Source organism: Octopus sinensis, linkage group LG5, assembly GCF_006345805.1.
Source record: "Octopus sinensis linkage group LG5, ASM634580v1, whole genome shotgun sequence".
Lineage (NCBI taxonomy): Eukaryota > Metazoa > Mollusca > Cephalopoda > Octopoda > Octopodidae > Octopus > Octopus sinensis.
The window spans coordinates 63176637-63194504 of NC_043001.1; positions in this window are offsets into that span (position 1 = coordinate 63176637).

The window sequence follows — 17868 nt, forward strand, 5'->3', positions numbered from 1 at the left end:
TTGAAACGGAAACTTCACTCAAACTTTCCTATGAGAAGGAGAGGGGAGAGAGAAGCCAGGGCCATAGAGAATATTAAAACAAACTCTAAAGCCTTCTTTAAATTTGCGAAGAAACCACCTCGGTACACTGCAAGATTGGCCCACTCTTTGATAAAAGGGCTCTCTAACTGAGGACCCCCAAGGGATAAGTGAAATACTAAAGGAACAGTATAAAAGTGTGTTCACATCCCCTCTGGGGCACATGCAAATCACAAACCCAGAAGTTTTCTTTGATGCCACAACACTCCAAAACCAAACAACAACCATCGACCACATAGACATAACAGAGAGGGATGTAATATCTGCCATAGAAGAAATGAGAATAAACTCAGCTGCTGGACCTGATGGATTCCCAGCAGTCCTCCTAAAAACATGCAGGCATGCCCTAGCGGGACCACTGAAGAGCTTCCTTGGCTAACGGTAAACTGCGCAGGGCGCTAAAAGAAGGCACCATATGCCCTATCCACAAAGGAGGGAGTAGAGCAGAGGCCAAAAACTACAGGCCAGTCTCCCTGACGTCACACATAAGTAAGGTCATGGAACGAATCATCAGAAAAAAACTGATCACGTTCCTCGAAGAAACTAACCGTCTCACTGACACACAGCATGGCTTTCGCCCAGGAAGAAGCGCCTTACGCAGCTGTTACAACACTACGACTGGGTACTGAAAACTACTGGATCGCTCACAGGTGGATGTGGTATATCTCGACTTTGCGAAGGCTTTGAAAAAGTCGACCACGGAGTGATATGTCACAAATTACTCAGACTCGGCATAACAGGAAAGTAGGTGAGTGGATAATGACTTCCTGAGGACAGAAGCCAGATGGTTGCAGCCAATGGAGCCCTCTCGGGAAGACACCAATAGCAAGCGGGGTGCCACAGGGCACAGTCTTGGGACCCTTGCTGTTTTTGGTGGCGCTCTCTGACATGCCCTTGGTAGCACAAACAACATCCCTCACTAGCTATGCTGATGACACAAAGGTAGCACAGGCAATCAAAAAACCCAGCTGATGCTGACCTTTTACAACAGATCTGGATGCCATATACAAATGGGCTGAAGACAACAACATGCAATTTAATGCTGGTAAATTTCAAGCCTTACAATATCAAGCTGTAAACACATATACATACAACACAACTATACTGGTCCAGGAGGGATCGAAATCCCAGTATCGAAATCAATACGGGACCTGGGGATAGACATGAGTGACGATGCATCTTTTCTTCACACATCGCGAAGGTGGCGACAATGTGCAGACGACTCACTGGCTGGATCCTGAGGACATTCCGGACAAGAGACTGCGAGACCATGTTGACACTATGGAGAACATAGCCGCCTGGACTACTGCTCCCAACTGTGGTCACCGCATAGTGTCAAACTAACCACAGAGCTTGAGACAATCCAAAGACATTTCACCAAGAGGATTTCCACCATGAAAGAAAAGAAACTATTGGGAGAGGCTTAGGGAACTCAATTTGTACTCCTTGGAACGAAGACGAGAGAGATATGCAGTGATATACATATGGAAAATCCTGGAGGGACTAGCACCAAATTTTGGAATTGAGAGCTGTTCCAATCCCCGTACAGGACGTCACTGTGTGGTGCCAAAGGTCCCGTCTTCCACATCCAGGGTAAGGAGCAGATACTGTAATAGCCTGGGGTTCAGGGGCCCTCAGCTGTTCAACAAACTGCCAAGAAAACTAAGAGATCTACATGATGCGGATGTGGACATTTTCAAAAAACATCTAGACAAGCTGCTTTCCGGGATCCCAGATGAACCCACTGCAAGGTACGAAGGTAACCTAAGGGCAGCAGCTACAAACTCTCTCTTAGATCAGTGGCCAGCCACGGCAAACTGGACTTAGAGCTTAGAGAGGGTAGCAACAAGGGCGGTGCCCCAGCATGGCCTCGCGGAGGCTGCTGAAACAAGTAAAAGAGTAAAAGAGTATACATATATATAATATATATATACATATGTATATATATAATATGTATATATATGCATATATATATGTATACATATATATATATATATATACATATGTATAGATATGATATATATATGTATAAGATATATATATATAAGGTATAGATATATGTTATATATACATATGTATTACATATATATATATATATGTATATATATATGTATATATATACATATGTATATATATGTATATATATACATATGTATATATATGTATATATATATGTATACATATATATATATATGTTATATATATGTATATATATACATATGTATATATATGTATGTATATATATGTATATATATATATGTATACATATATATATATATAATATACATATATATATATATATATATATATATATATATATGTATATATATATATATATATGTATATATATTGATATATATATATATATATATATATATATAGCTGCATATCACACTGTGATTTCGTAATCAGTGCAGTTTTATACACTTTTCACTCCTCAGTGCAAGCATAATTCAAGATATATAATGAATAAACAAAAACAACATACCAAGCGAACAGCTATCGTATCCAATGCAGCATGTAGGAATGTTTACCCCTTATACATCTATGTGAATGGCAGGCTTTTTCGAATTGCATTTCGGTAACAATGTGGTTATTTGGAATAAAAATTCATTATTGAATATACTCCGGTTAAACTTACAATTAAAAAATAGGATAAAATCTTCATAAGAATTTATCAAGTAGTTAGCATGAAAAGCCTCATAAGAGAAAAAAAAAAACCATCAATTTTTTTTCTTTTAAATATATTTATTTATATTATATAGAGGGCATTATTACACATAAATGCCACATGCTAGGAGGGACTTTTAAAGTCAAAACTACTAAAATAAATAAACACATCGTACGTAGTGAAACCAACTCTCGAAGCAAGTCATTTAAAAACAGAATTTAACTGCATATCACACTGAGTGGGGTTCAAGAAAAGGATAGAAATATGAGGTTGAAGGGAAGGAAGATAAAAGAAAAGATTGAAAAGTGAAAAGATAAGACAAACTAGGGGTCTGAAGTAAATGCTAGACACTGGTCAAGTAGTAAAAGGATAAAAGTTTGGATAGATAAAAAAAATTGGATAGCCTTTTGGTGCCAAAACATGAAGGAAGAGAGACAGAGTGGAGTATAGAAGGTTGGGGGGGGGAGCATGTAGGAAGAGAAAGAGGGGATTAAAGATAGACAGTGGGCAGTTGACAGAAATGTACAGAGGAAGAAATGGAAGGTAGTAAAGAGAGAAAGGCAGCAGATAGGCAGAGAGAGAAAGAGAGAGGCAGATAGAAATAGATGGGGAAGACTTTGTGCACATCTTTATCAGTAAACATTTTGGACTTTTTAAAATTTATTTTTGTATTTTGTTCTTGTTTTGAGAAGAAACATAACTTCAAGCAACTTTTTACAGATGAGTTTTTAGATACTATCTTCTAAACCTGGCAAAGTATGTTGGAGGTGCAAACTTTGATTTTGCATCCCCCCAAAATTTTAGTGGGTGCAAGCCACACACCCTGCACCCCCTGTTCCTGGGCCCTTGGTTGTATTGGTTTGCCTTTCCTTTCAACATCATTGGTGGCATGGAAAGAAGAGGCTGACTTATTATGGACAACTAGTATTCTCTTTTACAAGAAAAACATGCCAAGGTTAGTGTTTTAAAAATTCAGTTAGTTGTGAGTAAAGGAAGCCATATATACATATATATAATTAAAATGTATATAATCTTTATATCTATCTTCTTGCATGTATGTTGTGCCTGTACCTTGGCTGCAAAGCAACAATGCCTAGAACTTGGTACAAAGTCAGTTATGTAGCTTTACTAGTAATAAACAAAACAATGTATCAATACATATACTACTACATATATTGAAATCTATTTCTCTTGTTTGTATTCTCAAACATATAACCATCACCACTATATGTTGTAGAGTTAATACTCTAATAATTAACCCAGTTCAATATGTATGTGGATCATCAGTATGCTGGAAGAAAGAAGCCTGCTTGGTCATACTCCCCACCATTCCTTCTAGCACAGTGATACAATAATTATTAAATCAATTCTAGCCACGTATTGGTTGAATATATTTTGTATTTTAGCGGTTTTTGCTGTTGTGAAGAAGCTTTTATGGATGAGTGCCAAGTTCCTGTTTGTTTTTCTGCAAATTCTCACTTCCACTACAAATGCATACTGCATGTATTAGCTACAAAAATAGATGAAAGAAAAGCTGTAACTGTGATAACTAGTTATTTCCATAACACTTGTCTTCTTGAAACCTTTAGAGAACCATCAATGGTTGTGGGAGTCAAATTGCCATTCAGCTGACTGCAGATATGCAGACTTTCCCGGCTATTATAGTCCATTAGAATGGGTGGGAAATATAAGAACAAACAAACTGTATAAAGATATTGAAATATGTCTACATCTTGTTGATGTTTAACATTTAAAACATTTTAGTATTTGTTTTGCTGTTGTTATTTTGATGGAAATTTGTTAAGACAAATTTATTTACTCTGACCTCTGATTTCCTTCTCTGTGACTGTTCCTCTCCCCTCCCTGCCATTGATTACACCTCTATTATTCACTGCATTCACTTCTATACTCATCTCCATCTTTTGTCATTCCCCTTTCACACTCTTGCAAACTTACCCACTCACTCCTTCTGATCCTCTGAACCCTGTTCTCTCTTACATTCATCTTGTATCTTGAGGCATGCCCTGACACTTTATTTCCACCATTTTCCTTTTCAGCAAGACACCTGTTTCTTATTTGTTTATTGCCCACAATGGACTAAACATAGAGGGGACAAACAAGGATGGACGAAGGGTTTGAGTCAATTACATTGACCCCAGTGCGTAACTGGTACTTAATTTATCGACCCCAAAAGGATGAAAGACAAAGTTGACCTCAGCAGAATTTGAACTCAGTACGTAACGGCAGACGAAATGCCGCTAAGCATTTTGCCCGGTGTGCTAACGTTTCTGCCAGCTCGCCACCTTAACAGCAAGACACCTGTTTCTGTCACTCTATCATGCTTAGTTTCCCAACACCTGGCACAAAGCTACATCTCTCAATACTACATCTCCACTCAGTTGAGGGGAATTTTTAATGTTGTGAATTACTTGGTGACCTCACTAGTGTTGGTGTAATAAGAAATGCACCCAGTACATTCTGAAAAGTGGTTGGTGTTAGGAAGGGTATCCAACTGTTGAAACCTTGCTAAAACAGACTGGAGCTTGATGTGGACCTGTTGCTCCTCATCAGATGTTATTGAGCTGTTCAAGCAATACCAGCATGAAAAACAGATGTTAATGATGATGATGTTTCAATTGTTGCCCTGTGGCCATGCTAGGGCACTACCAAAAATTGTATTTGATCATATCAATTCTCAAACTTATTTCACTGGGGTATTTGCAGACATACTGTTTAAAGCTGTTTAAAGAAGTGAGGATTGCTTAATATGGCTGGAAGTTTTAGAAAAGAGGGACCCAGGAAGACATGGGGTGAAATGGGGAAGGCTGACCTCAGGACCCTGAGCCTCACAGAGGAGATGACAAAGAACTGGGATGTCTGCTGATATGGAAAAGACCCACCTGCCACAGTGAAACTGAGTTTTGGGAGTCCTATGTGCATTATGCTCTCCACCCACATTACAGTGACTTTTTCTCCTCACCCCCAAATGAACCAAATTTCCTCCCATTATGCACTATCCCTGCCTTTTTCTTTTCCTGCAGATTACCCAACCATATCATTTCTCTCTCTTGTTATCCCCCTACCAACTGTATCATCATTACTATCTTGTTGCACACTCCCCACTCCCTTTTGTGTCCTTGTATGTTCCTTACTCAGTGTTCATCCACCCTTCAGCCCTGCTCAGATTTTACAGTGTCTCTCTCTAATCCCTCACTTCCTGTTCCTCATACAATCTTGCAAACCACTCACCTACCTACTTCTACTCATCACGTGACTTGTGGAACCACCTGAGCATCTCATTGTCATTATCTCTCTTTTCGGCTCCTACTCTGCCAGATCATTATCAAACTGGTGGCTTGTTATGTTCTTGAGAAAAACATCATTTCATGCCGGTCTGATGATGTGTAGAAGCTGGCATGTCAAAGAATAGACCCAAAATTTCCTGTACATGTCATAAAAGTTAACTAAAAGAGCTTGTGATAGGATTTGCATTCCAGTCTTGTGAAACCCTCACCAGCAACAACTACCCAAACAGACCCATGGGTTGGAGGGTTGTTTCTTGAGTGGTGCTAAGATGTCATCTGTCAGGAATAGGTAATCATCAACAAATGGTAGATTCAGTGGTATTGTTGTTACAGTGTGTTCCCCCCATACTACTGCTGCTACTACTACTACTACTACTACTACATAAAAATAGATGTTATCATTGGGTCTATGTTTGACTGAATTAGAATAATTTTTCAGTGTTATCTTGGAGATTTTGGCAGTAATTCTGTTGAAACATTTCTTTGACAAAATAAACTGCAGTCAAAAAAAATGGTTTTTCATGTTAAGGTTTTTCACTTTGAATATATCCAAGCTAAACTCTGCATTATTATCCTTAATTTACAATAAACTATGTAGCAGTGTGTTAACTTTAATCATGCTACTGTCATTCCAAATATGCAGCCTTGCAGAAATCCTTCATATATTTCATTCTGTCAGAACTATAGAAAATGATTTCAGAGCCTGAGTGATTGGGAAATATTGTTACCTTTTATCTTCTATGTGGTTTAGACTGTGGCCATGCAGGGACACTGCTTTGAAGAATTTTAGCTGGACAGTTCAACTCCAATATGGTTAAGTTATGGGAATGTAAACACAGCAACACTGGTTGCCAAATTAGGGTGGGAGACAAACATAGACTCAAAGACACACACACACACACATGCACGCACGCGTGCATGATTCTGTCTACCAAATCCATTTACAAGGCTTTCATTGGCCTGAGGCCATTGTAGAAGACACTTGCCCAAAGTGCCATGCAGTGGGACTGAAACAAGAACTGTGGTTGGCAAGCGAGCTTTTTACCACACAGCCATGCCTATACCTATAATATAACATGATAGTTTACTTATTACTTTCATTAGGATTTTCCTACTAAACTGCTATTAACACACTACCATGAGTATCTATATAATGTAGACAGTGGGGTCTTTGTAGTATGTAGAGTCATTAGTACATTATAGAAGGTGGGGGTCTATTGGTATATTACAGGAGTCTATTGGTACATTACAGGGTGTCTGTGTCTATGTAGTATGTTGGGTTATTGATATATTATAAAGGGGTGGGGTGGATCTGTGTAGTCTGTCATCTAGCTGATGTTCTGTTGCTGATCAATATAATTGATTGCTATTGGTCATCAAGAGTTGACCTATCTGATAAAAGAAATCAGTTAATATAATACACATAACTATTGTACTTTCAATTGTGTTATAGGTTTTTTTCACTCTGTTCTGGTATTTTATATTACAAGACTTATTCATTAATAAAAATTGTATAAAGTGAATGGCTAATTTCTTATTTATGATGACCATATTGTTGTCATTTGTTGTTGTTGCCTGTGTATTAAAACAAAGAATTGGGCTTTGTCACTAATGTTCAACATTTTCCCCTCTTCATATTCCATGCTTCTGTGAGAATTTCTTTCTTTCATTCAATTCCAATTTCACTATTTGTGTGTGTGTATGTATTGATGTGTGTGTAGACATATGTTTGAATATGTTTATGTGTGTGTGTATATATATATATGTGTGTGTGTGCATACACACACACACTATTTTATTAAAGCTGCAAAATCATCACAAAAACTGCTACTCAGAAATTCATATTCCCATTCATTACACAGTTGTGATCAAAATTCTTGATCACAACTGTCTAACAAACGGGAACATGAAACTCATGAGTAGCAGTTTTTGTTATGCTTTTGCAGCATTAATGAAAATGCATATTACTCTCCATCAGTATTTGAGTACTATTGGGTTGGGTCATGAATAATTTCTGTTTTTTTTAAGTAAATTGTAACGATGCATTTTGAACTTCAGATGTTTAAACTGCCATTTTTAAAGAGTATCAACTGTCATTCAGATTTAAGCAGTAAAAGCATGCACATCATTGTTTAATATTAAATTTTACTCCCCTAAAATGGATGAACTGAAAGTGCATATTCAACATGATATTTAAGAATGGAAAAAAAAACACTACAGAAACCACTAAGAAAATACACAGTGCTTATGGCAAAGGTGTCATTACTGGCTGGCAAGTGTGAAATTGATTTTCAAAGCTTTTTTTCAGAGATTTGTCATTAAGAAATCAACTCAGACCAGGACTCTCATCAGACTTTGATCACGATGTTTTAAGAGAATTAGTGGACTTCAATCCTCATAAAAGTACTGGGGAATTAACAGTTGACCTCAACACATCTCAATCTACCATCTGCTGCCACTTGGCAAAGATAGGAAAAGTCAGCAAGCTGGGTGTTTGGGTTACCTATACTCTTAGGGATAAGAATAGGGAAGATGTCCATAGTAGCAAGTCTTCTTTCAAGGCAGAGAAATGACCCATTTTTCAATAATATTATTGCAGGTGATGAAAAATGGGTCTTTTATGACAATGTTCAATGTAAAAGGCAGTAGAAGGATAAATCTACAAAACCTACTTCAAAGGTTGAACTCCATAGAAGGAAGGTTATGTCGTGTATATGGTGGGATAACTGCAGTATCATTAATTTTGAGTTTTTAAACTGCAATCAAACACTAATGCTAACTTATACTCTCAACAGCTGCTATGTGTGCATGAAAATCTTTTAAGAAACCACCCTGCTCTTATCAATAGGAGAAACGTTGTGCTTCACCATGATAATGCAAGACAACATTCAGCAAGAACCACACAAGATAAAATATTGGATTTGGGCTGGTCTGTTCTACCCCATCCACCATATTCACCAGTTGATTTCCATCTTTTTCACTTTCTACACAATGCTCTAATGAAGAAAAAATTTTCTCATGAATCACGTGATGTTTATGGAAAGCTTCACCATGTTGAAACCAGCTGAATTTTACTTGAGGGGAATCAAAAAGCTACCTGATGTATGACAAGAGGTCATTCAAAATAATGGCAACTATACTGATAATTGAAAATAATTCTTTGTAAGGTTTTTTTTCATGAGAAAAGGTGTTTAACAAAAAGGGAAATTATTTAGACTCAACCCAATATTTTTGTTTTGCATTTATATGCTTTCTTGTGTGTGTGTGTGTATATATATATATATATATATACTAGCATTATGACCCGTTGTTGCCGGGTCATAGTGCTAGTGCATGTATATATGTGTATATATATGTGTACATATTTCATGTACATCTCTATATATACATCTACACATAAAATACAAAATACAAAGTTATATCTTGTTATCGCTAGTGATAACAATACTCAAAATATATAACAGACTGGAATTGTAAGCCCGTCTCTTGCAATTTCGATCAAATGTATCTTGTCCTCCCTCTTGTATAGAAGTGTGACTACAATCCAGCCTACCTCTACTGCTATGGGGGGGGGGGGGGCATTTTAAATTTTTATCCGGGATGTCCTACGTCCCAAATATAAAGGTAAAAATAAAATATTTCCACTTTGCAAATTTGAGTCGAGTACTCCCTTGCATGCTCCGTTGACTCGAACCTTGCTTCTATTGTGGCGAATTTACCGCCTCTGGTTAGATATCTTTCATAGTTGCACCAAGACACTTTTTGATGGTGCTTTCCTCCAGGTGTTCAAATCTTTTTTCTCTACATTGTATACTTTATAGACAATAGTCTTTTCTTTAATTTAATTTTTTATTATCCATCTGGACTATTCCATTTCTGCACGCTAATTTTATTTTTAATTTATTCCCATTCATGTGAAACCACTTATTTAAGTTCAAGTCATTGATGCAATTTTATACCAATTGCTATTTTTACTTTTGTTATGTTACGATTATATTATACATTAGTTTGATTTTAATTATTACTTACTACATATAATTCAATTGTTATTATTATTTTTATTGTTAAAGTGAAAGTATCTGACATAAAATAGAGAAATGTTTTTGTTTCACTTTTAACACGTAATACTGAAATAGTGGAGAAGATATGATATTACTATGGGCTCGCTCTAGGCAAGAAGTTGAACATTTTTTTTTGCCCATGAAACTACATAGACCCTAAGTAAGGCATGTGTAAAATTTGAATGGAATTGGTTCTGTAGTTCTCAAGTTTTAGGGAATCGTAGTAGAGAAGATATGATATTGCTGTGGGCTCGCCCTAGGCAAAAAGTTAAAAATTTTATTTTGCCGATGACACTCCCCGGACCCTAAGTAATGCATGTGTAAAATTTGAATGAAATTGGTTGTGTAGTTCTCAAGTTTTAGGGAAACAGACAGACAGACAGACAGACACACACACACACACTCTCAGTTTTATATATATAGAGATATATATCATCATCATCATCATACATCCGTTTTTCATGCTAGCATAGGTTGGACGGTTCAACCGGGGTCTGGGAAGCCAGGAGGCTGCACCAGGCCACAATCTGATCTGGCACTCTGAGAGTGTAGTGGGTGCTTTTTACATGCCACCGGCACAGGGACCACTGGAGCTGGCATCGACCACGTTCGGATGGTGCTTTTTACATGCTACCAGCACGGTGTCACAACTACAATTTCCATTTGATTTGATTTTGATATTGCTGTTGATGTATATATCTCTTATATAAAATCCGTTCTGTGTGTGTGTCTTCTCGGATCTCAGAGATCCTCCATCCGATTGCACTCAAATTTGATATGTAGATACCAACGGTATCAGGGCATGTATTGAAAAAATTACAAACATTGATTCCAAGTGAGAATGCGATCAATAAAGCCGTTTTTGTCCTGCTTTTCTTCTGTCAACCTGTACATAACTGCACCTTCCATTTTTTGTTGTTTTTGTACTGCTTAAAGGCACGTTTCTTTCCTGCCAAGCTTACTATTTAAACCATGTTTGTGTTCTCCCAGTCAACAGCCCTATCATTACTGGTACTTTAAACTCTTCGGTTGCATATTTGTGTGAATAAAATCGTTTTTCTTTGGAATAGAAAAAAAGTCTATTTTTATTTCTTCTTTTGATGGTGTCTTAAATTTAGGTTAAATCAGTGTTTCTCAAGGGGGAGGCCTATGGGACGGTTGGACAAGTTGTCTTGAGAAAATTTGGCTTAAATGTTTGACAACTCAGCACCATCCATTGGATGGGGGTGCATTTTGCTCATATGTATATATATGCACATACATTCATATACATATACACACACATACAAATATATGTGTAGAAGCAGCTGTGCAGTAAGAAGCTTGCTTCCCAACCACATGGTTCCGGGTTCAGTTCCACTATGTGGCACCTTGGTAAGTGTCTTCCACTATGGCCTCAACCAAAACCTTGTGAGTGGATTTGGTAGATGGAAACTGAAAGAAGCCCATCATGTATATATATATATATATATATAATATATATATATATATATATATATAATTGAGTAGTTGAATAAATTATCTTATTATGGATAATTTGGTTAACCGATACCAGGGTAGCAAATTCACGTCAGAAAAACACGTTTGAAGCTATATGCCTAGGGCAGAGATCACGTGCTATCGTGTGGAAATTTGTGTGTTTTTTTAAATACAAATAAATGAAAGAATGGAGTTGAATGACGAATTAACAAAATTCCTTTATTTTCGACATATGTTTCGAAGGCTGCATATTCCTAATTTCGAAGGAATAAGGGGTGCATTATGCCGCCTTCTCATCAGGAAAAACAAGGAACTTATGTCAGCATCAAGATGCACAAAAACTTTTAGATGACTGCCCACACGGAGCCCATAGCGATAATTATCGCTATGGGCTCCGTGTGGGCAGTCATCTAAAAGTTATTATCGCTATGGGCTCCGTGTGGGCAGTCATCTAAAAGTTTTTGTGCATCTTGATGCTGACATAAGTTCCTTGTTTTTCCTGATGAGAAGGTGGCATAATACACCCCTTATTCCTTCAAAATTAGGAATATGCAGCCTTCGAAACATATGTCGAAAATAAAGGAATTTTGTTAATTCGTCGTTCAACTCCATTCTTTCATTTATTTGTATATATATGTATACATATATACACACATACATATACATTTGAGTGTCTGTGTTTGTTCCCCCCCCCCATCGCTTGGCAGCTGATGCTGTTGTGTTTATGTCCCTGTAACTTAGCGGTTCAGCAAAAAAGACCAATAGAGTAAGTACTAGGCTTACAATGAATAATTCCTGGGATCAATTTGCTTGACTAAAGGTGGTGCTCCAGCATGACTGCAGTCAAATGACTGAAAAAGAATAAAAGAAAAGAATATACATGTATGTGTATATATGTATATGAGTGTATGTGCATATATATGTGTGTGTGTATATATATGTATATGTACATACATACATACATATATATATATATAGACAACATATTCTGACTATAAAATAGTGTACATTTAAACACAAGAGAAACTACCTTTAACAGGTAGTTTTACATGCTAGAAGAAGCAATCAAAATGACCAAAACCCCATTTAAGAGCAATTTCAAAGGGAATGAAAAATAAAAACTTTTACCTTGTGTTTAAATCTACACTATTTTATATTGAGAATATGCTGTCTATTGACATTTTATACATGCTAGGCTGCTGGTAGTGAAATTTCTAAAAATTTTCGCTACCCTATATATTTTACGTGTGCCACCATTCGCTCCAATGTCTCTAAAATACATACCATTGACTGCCTTCTCCCTCCTGCTTTTTTTATCTTTTTCTCCTCTCTGCCGCCCTTCCATGCTCACAACATGTTGCGCTATATAATTCATTTAAATCACCTCTTTCATAAATTTCTTGCCAACATCAAACTTCGCAAACTCCAATCACTCCTCCATTCCATTACACCCGACGCCACTACCCCTCCACTACCCTTCTCCCCCTTGATTAGTTCCACCCACACCTAACCCTACTGTCCCTCCAAACAACCCCGCCACACATCCCTACTCCCTCCTCCTCAGACTTCCACCAGCCCTACCACCCCTCCTACCTCCACCCCTTCCACCCCTCCTACTCCTATTCCATCCACCTCTCCTACTTCTATTCCATCCACCCCTTCTCCACTTCAGTCTGTTGTTACCATTCCCCCAGATCTTCCCCTCTCTGTGGCGGAGCGCTCCATCCTCAGTAGGGGGTCTGCGTTTCATCCCCCTCATTCCATCCTGTAAGGAATTCCAGACGCGTACTGATATCCACAGCTTTGTGCACCGTGTCAGGTTGTGTGTGCTTTTGCGTGACACACCGCCTGCATCCAACGTAGAGGATTGCTTCACTGACCTGGCCTGCCGACCATCCCAGTGAACGCCTGCTCTCGGCCAGTTCCAAGCAGTGGATCTTTTCGTGGGTGCCTGTCAGTGCACGTTGGAATGGTTTAACTTCTCCAGGCGCCACAGCCACCTCAACATCTCCCCAGCCGAACTCTCGGCTCTTCGTTCCCTCCGACGGCGCGCTGACATTGTCATTAAACCGGCCGACAAGGGTGGAGCTGTGGTGGTGTGGTGCGCGGACCTCTACAGGACCGAGGCGCTCCGCCAACTCAATGACACCTTTTTCTACTCCCGTCTGTCCTCTGACCCCACACTCAGCTACCAACAGACGGTCTCCTCTACTGTCCACGACCTCATCTCATCCTCCCTTCTCCCCCATACCACATCCAGCCTCATTGTCAGAACCCCATGCACCCCCACCATTTACTTCCCCAAAATCCCCAAACCCAACAACCCTGGCTGCCCCATCGTCTCTGCCTCTGACTTCCCCATCGAGCTTATCTCAAAATACCTTGACCGTGTCCTTGCCCCCCTAGTGGCGTCTCTTCCCTCTCACATCCACGACACCAAACATGTTCTCCATCTTTTCAAATCTTTCTCCTTTCCTCCTAGCTCCAAACTCCTCTTTACAATGGACATCCAGAGCCTCTATACCGTGATCCCTCACCACGAAGGACTGCGTGCACTTAAACACTTTTTTGACCTCCGCCCCAACCCCGAATCCGACACCACCACACTTGTTCGTCTGGCTGAACCTGTTCGTTGGCTATGTTGAGGCCCAAATATTCTCTAGTTCACTGGTCCCACTCCCGAACTGTACGGTCGTTATATTGACGACTGTATCAGTGCCACCTCACTCTCCCACGAACATCTAGACTCCTTCCTCTCTTTTGTTAAATCCTTCCATCCTGCCCTCCACTTCTGCACTATTTCCAACACCTCTGTCTCCTTTCTTGACATTTCGGTCAGCATTCATTACTCCACTCTTACCACCTCCATTCACTACAAACACACAGGCTCACACTCATACCTAAACTTCTCCTCCTCCCACCCCAAACACACCAAGCTTTCCATCCCCTATTCCCAATTCCTCCGTCTACGCAGGCTCAGTAGTGACGACCATGACTTTGAGACTCAGTCTCAACTCATGGCTTGCCACTTCATCCTACGTGGATATCCTCTCATCACTATCCACACCGCCCTTGCCAGAGCACGTTCCGTAGACCGTGCATCTGCTCTCTTCCCCCGAACCCGCCCTGCAGTCTCCCGCCTCCCTTTTCCCATCAGTTAGCACCCCACCACCCTACCTCTCCAATGCACCATTCTTCAAGCTTTCCAGCATCTTCAGTCCGACCTGTCCACTTCACATCTTCCCTAACCAACCCTTCCCCTCCTTCAAACGAGCCCATAACCTACAAGACCTCTTGGTCCACAGCTTCTTCCTCAACCCTACCTCCCAACCTGGCTCATTCCCCTGCTCCGTCCTACGCTGCCACACTTGCCCTTACCTCTCCAACACCACCCTCCCCACCGGCACCCATCATTGACCCTATCGCATCATCGACTCCTTCACCTGCACCTCCAGCAATATCATCTATTGCATCTCCTGCTCTCTCTGTCATTCCCTGTACATCGGACAAACGGGACGCCGCTTGGCTGACCGGTTCGTGGAACACCTCCAAGACGTCCGCCTCGGCAATGACACTCCAGTCTCATGCCATTTCCGCTCCACCGGTCACTCCTTGCAACACCTGTCTGTGTTCGGATTGTCCTTGCACAGAGGCCATCCTGACTCCCACTTGTGCCGTGAACAGGGATTAATCTTCTCTCTTCGCTCTTTTACATCATTTGGGCTCAACTCTCCCCCCTTTTCATCTAACCTCCTCCCCGACTCCTACATCTTTTTATCCCTACTCCCTTTCCCTCTTCTTCCCTCTTTTCCCTCTACTCTCTTTCCCTCTTCTCCCTTACTCTCTTCTCCCTTCTCTTTCTTTCTGCTCCTTCACTCTCCTCTCCTTTCTCCCCCTCCCCCTCCTACCCCTCTCTTCTCTCTTCCCCCCTCTTCTCTCCTCTCTCTCTCCTCATATACCCACCTTCCCCTCCCCCATAAACCCACCCACCCCTATTCCACCTTCCCTATCCTTCCCACCCCCACCCTACCCCACATACCTCACCCCATACCTCACCTCTAACCCCACCCTCTACCTACCCACAACCCCCAGCTGAACCCACACCCAAGTGTGCTTTCCCCACTCTCACCTCCCCCACCTCCCCACAACATCACTCTATACTACACTACACCCTACAACATCACACCACACCACACCGTACAACATTACACATCACATCACAGCACACCACCTACACACCCATCCCCACATATTTACACCTACACATACATACATCACATCACAACACACCACCCACACACCCATCCCCACATCTCCACACCCACACATGCATACACACACACGTCCAGACCATCAGCCCTCTTTCACATGCACATACATACTCTCTTATTCACACACGCACCTTTGTGTTGGGGGCTCCTTTGTATTGGAGGTCATCTTTGGCCTTGTTATCTCCCCTACTTCCCCTCTCCTGTCTGACCATTCTGTCCGAAGTCAGACGCCATGATAGATCGTTAGCTACTACACACATTTTTTTCTCCTTGTTTCTTTCCTTATTTTTTTCTGTGTATCTTTCTGTAGAAGAGCATAGGCTCGAAACATAAAAGACTTTTTCTATTCCTGAGCGTTATACTAATACATCTGTTTGTTTGTACATCGCCTGCCTTTGTCTTTTGTTTATTTTCGTAAACTTTCCCTATATATATATATATATAGATAGATATAGATAGATAGATAGGCAGGTTGCAATGTTTCACCAAAAATGAATGAAAACATATACAAGAGTCGGAAGAAATGAAATGAGAATTCTTAGCTTGCTTGCTATGATCATCGCTGTGTGGTCAAGAAAGGGTGAATGAAAGAGAAGCACACGAGGTGATTATTTATATAGGTTCACCGGAAGTGGGTTGGAAAGACGGAAGTTTTGATTGAAAGTAATGGCGGAGGACGAACAAAATATCTTCATACCGAGGCATTTTAAAAAAATTTAAGAATTTTGAGGAGGAAAGAACACGCAGGTTAGCGAATGGCGGGCTGCGAGATTTTGATTGGGAACAGTAGACTTAAAACAATCGGGGTTTGAAGAAATGAACAGAGTAACGAACAAATTAACTTGGTACCGAGGGGTTAAACAAATTAAAGGGTTATATTTTAAGAACAAGCAGAATTAGTGAATAGATTCGAACATTTAAGGGTTAGCGGCAAATGTATGTGTGTAGTACAAGAGTCGGAAGAAATGAAATGAGAATTCTTAGCTTGCTTGCTATGATCATCGCTGTGTGGTCAAGAAAGGGTGAATGAAAGAGAATATATATATATATTCATGTCTCTGTATATATATATTTATATATTTATGTAATATGTATCTTTAAAAGGTATGAGGAGTATGTATCAATAGGTATGTGCTCTGAGTGCTTAAACACATATGCCACTAAAATTTCAGTTTTGAACTGCAGTTGAAGGTATGATTTTGTGACTGCTTTATACAAAGTAGCTAGAAGTGGTTTCCCCTTGGGTTGGTAGGTTAAAGTAGAAAAGAAAAAGCAATAGCTGGGATATCCTAGAAACAGGTTGAAGTTTTGCTCCCAATACACCTGCTTGTTAGTGAAGATGAAGCACATGGTCACAACAGATCAGTGGTCAGCTATGTTGCTGGTTGGGTTGTTGACAATTGTACTGTATGTTTTTCTTTATCCCATTATAGTCCAGCAGCACTATCTCTGATCTGCCTCATATAACAAGCAAGGGTTGGCAACATTTGGCTGCCAAAAAATCTGTGTCAACAATTTTTGTTTGACCTACTTAATTATTGCAAGTGGATGTTGAAATGATGATGATGTTATATGTTTGATGCAGTATGTTAAATGGTTGGAAGCTGTGCCTCTTTACACTACTATAGTATTATCATATATTACTGATGACTTTAAATTAGAGCTTATTTTCCACAACTCCTATTTCCTGTGTGTGTGCATGCACGCACACACACGCACATTTTAAGCTATTTAGTCTTGCAAGTTTCAAGGCCACCTCATTAATAATGTTGTTATGAAAACTGCACCCAGTACATTTTGTAAAAAGGCTGATGTTTGGTAGGGCATTCAGCTAGAGAACCAGGTCAAGTCAGGCATTTGATGATGATGTCCTTTGACTCATTAGAGCCTTGTAGCTTCAAAAATAGACATAAAATTATGATGATGAAGGTGGAAGAAGAAAATGATCAGTAGGAGCTGCAACCAATAGATAATGACAGTGGGGTGTCCAGGTGACGACTAGG